The sequence below is a fragment of the Eptesicus fuscus genome, chromosome 9, assembly GCF_027574615.1.
Source record: "Eptesicus fuscus isolate TK198812 chromosome 9, DD_ASM_mEF_20220401, whole genome shotgun sequence".
Classification (NCBI taxonomy): Eukaryota; Metazoa; Chordata; class Mammalia; order Chiroptera; family Vespertilionidae; genus Eptesicus; species Eptesicus fuscus.
Window position 1 is genome coordinate 102,808,804 of NC_072481.1, and position 4,013 is coordinate 102,812,816.

The window sequence follows — 4,013 nt, forward strand, 5'->3', positions numbered from 1 at the left end:
TTGGTGATGTCATGACTTCCGGTTTAATTGCCTCACCAGGATTCTTTTAAAAACGCCAACTCATTGCCCCTGAATGGTAAATGTAACCAGTGTCCAACTCTGTTCCATGTTCTTTGAACACGATTTCCTGCTCAGGAAACAATGAGTTACAGATATAAGGATCTTTATTCACATATTCATAGTGCTTGAAGCATTTTCTTAGGCATGAACCTGTGTTATTATAGCGAATTTCCCGAGTTGGAGTGATTTTCGTCCAGTGTATCAAGCTCCTTCATTGTGAATTCCAATTTGGTTAAACAGAGTTTTTAACAAATATATCAGCACTTTTTCCATTATTACCACTTGAAAGTCTATCCTACCTTTCACAGCGCTATGAATACAAATTCTCAGTGTTTCAAAACTCAGTAGACATGTTAGGGTTCTAAAACGTATTCGCAGAATAATAGAGACACACTGACACATCCCTCTGCTCTGTTGTTTTGAGCTCTGAGAGTTTTCATTTTAACACGAGTGTCATATGGGACTTTTAAAGGCACAGTAAACTCTACTTGGAAGCCTGGCCTAACTAACATTTTGATTTCATATTGTTCTCAATACTTTCATAGTATTCTATAGCTCTAGTAAATGAATATTTCAGTGTTTCTACAACTGCTTTTCTCAAAAAAGCCAATTCCTTTTTTACGTGAAAAATAAATGTAAACAGTTTCACATTCGGTTCTCAACTGTTTGAACAAGTTTTTCAAGTGACAAAATTGTGCTGTTCACATATTCAGTCTAATGGAATATGTATGCCTAGTGTGTGAAGCACATTTCTAAAATTTCCCTAGACTGGAGTTGTAAATTCTCAGTGATACACTACAATTTGTGCAGTGATTAAAGCACATTCATTGTGAATACCCACTGTTAATACACCGTGACCCCAAACCTGTCCCTAATCTTCTAACCCTAACCCTAAACCTAGCCCTAACCTGAACCTAAATCCTAGCTATCCAGAACACTTATCCTAAAACTAACCCTAACCCTAACCCTAGCCCTAGCCCTAGCCCTAACCCTAACGATAACCCTAAACCTAACCCTAACCCTAACCCTAACCCTAAGCCTAGCCTTAACATGAACCTGAACCCTAGCTAGCCAGAGCCGTTATCCTAACCCTAACCCGATCCCGAACCACAATTCTCTAACCCGAACACCAGAACTAACCTCGTTGACGTCATTACTCACAGCAGGTCCCCCCGCCTAATCATTACCACCTGGGATCAATTAAGCCTGCCAACTTGGCCCCTCCCCCTTGCTGACGTCATCACTTCCGGTTTAATAGCCTCACCAGGATTCTTTTAAAAAGGCCAACTCATTGTCCCTGAATTATAAATGTAACCAGTGTCCAACTCGGTTCCATGTTCTTTGAACACGATTTCCTGCTCAAAAAACAATGTGTTACAGATATTAAGGCCCTTTATTCACATATTCATAGTGCTTGAAGCACTTTCTTAGACATAAACCTGGGTTATTATTGCGTATTTCCCGAGTTGGAGTCATATTCTTCCAGTGTCTCACGCTCCTTCATTGTGAATTCCAATTTGGTTAAACCGAGTTTTTAACGAATATACCAGCACTTTATCCATTATTACCACTTGAAAGTCTCTCCTACCTTTTACAGCTCTTTGAATACAAATTCTCAGTATTTCAAAACTCAGGAGAGATGTTCGGGTTCTAAAATATATTCGCAGTGTAATAGGGACACACTGACACACCCCCTGCTCTGTTGTTTTGAGCTCTGAGAGTTTTCATTATAACACGGGTGTCATACGGGCCTTTTAAAGGCACACTAAACTCTACTTGGAACCCTAGCCTAACTAACATTTTGATTTCATAGTGTTCTCAATACTTTCATACTATTCCATAACTTTAGGAAAATGAATTTTTCAGTGTTTCTCCATCTGCTTTTCTCAAAAACGCCAACTCCTTTTGACGGGAAAAATAAATGTAAACAGTTTCACATTCGGTTCTCAGCTGTTTAAACAAGTTTTCCCTGTGACAATATTGTGCTGTTCAGATATTCAGTCTATTGGAATATGTGTGCCTAGTGTGTGAATCACATTGCTAAAATTTCCCTAGTCTGGAGTTGTAAATTCTCAGTGCTACACTACAATTTTCCAGTGATTAAAGCTCATTCATTGTGAATACCCACTGTTAATACACCGTGACCCCAAACCTGTCCCTAATCTTCTAACCCTAACCCTAAACCTAGCCCTATCCTGAACCTGAATCCTAGCTAGCCAGAACACTTATCCTAAAACTAACCCTGTCCCTAACCCTAACCCTAAACCCAGACCTAGGCTTAGCCCAAACCCTAACCCTAACCCTAACCCTAGCCCTAACCCTAACCCTAGTCCTAGACCTTACCCTAACCCTAACCCTAACCCTAAACCTCACCCTAACCCTAAGCCTTAGCCTTAAACCTAGGTCTAGCCATAACCCTAACCCTAACCGTAACCCTAACCCTAACCCTAACCCTAACCCTAAACCTAGACCTAGGCTTAGCCCAAACCCTAACCCTAACCCTAATCCTAAGCCTTAGCCTTAACCCTAGGCCTAGCTATAACCCTAACCCTAACCCTAACACTAACCCTAAACCTAAACCTAGACCTAGGCTTAGCCCAAACCCTAACCATAACCCTAACCCTAGCCCTAACACTAACCCTAGCCCTAGAACTTACCCTAACCCTAACCCTAACCCTAACCCTAACCCTAACCCTAGCCATAGCCCTAACCTTTACCCTAACCCTAACCCTAACACTAACCCTAACCCTAAACCTAGACCTAGCCCTAGCCCTAACCCTAACCCTAACCCTAACCCTAGCCCTAGCCCTAACCCTAACCCTAACACTAGCCCTAACCTGAACCTGAACCCTAGCTAGCCAGAACCCTTATACAATCCCTAACCCTAGCCCGAACCACAATTCTCTAACCCTAACCCCAGAACTAACCTCGTTGATGTCATTACTCACAGCAGGTCCCCCCACCTAATCATTACCACCTGGGATCAATTAAGCCTGCCAACTTGGCCCCTCCCCCTTGGTGACGTCATCACTTCCGGTTTAATAGCCTCACCAGGATTCTTTTCAAAACGCATACTCATTGTCCCTGAATTATAAATGTAACCAGTGTCCAACTCGGTTCCATGCTCTTTGAACACTATTTCCTGCTCAGGAAACAATGTTTTACAGATATTAAGGCCCTTTATTCACATATTCATAGTGCTTGAAGCACTTTCTTAGACATGAACCTGGGTTATTATTGCATATTTCCCGAGTTGGAGTCATATTCTTCCAGTGTCTCACTCTCCTTCATTGTGAATTCCAATTTGGTTAAACAGAGTTTTTAACAAATATACCAGCACTTTATTCTTTATTACCACTTGAAAGTCTCTCCTACCTTTCACAGCTGTTTGAATACAAATTCTCAGTATTTCAAAACTCAGGAGAGATGTTCGGGTTCAAAAATATATTCGCAGAGTAATAGGGACACACTGACACACCCCCTGCTCTGTTGTTTTGCGCTGTGAGAGTTTTCATTATAACACGGGTGTCATACGGGTCTATTATAGGCACACTAAACTCTACTTGGAACGCTAGCCTAACTAACATTTTGATTTCATACTGTTCTCAATACTTTCATACTATTCCATAACTTTAGGAAAATGAATTTTTCAGTGTTTCTCTATCTGCTTTTCTCAAAAACGCCAACTCCTTTTCACGGGAAAAATAAATGTAAACCGTTTCACATTCGGTTCTCAGCTGTTTGAACAAGTTTTCCCAGTGACAACATTGTGCTGTTCAGATATTCAGTCTATTGGAATACGTGTGCCTAGTGTGTGAATCACATTGCTAAAATTTCCCTAGTCTGGAGTTGTAAATTCTCACTGCTACACTACAATTTGTCCAGTGATTAAAGCTCATTCATTGTGAATACCCACTGTTAATACACCGAGACCCCAACCGTGTCCCTAATCT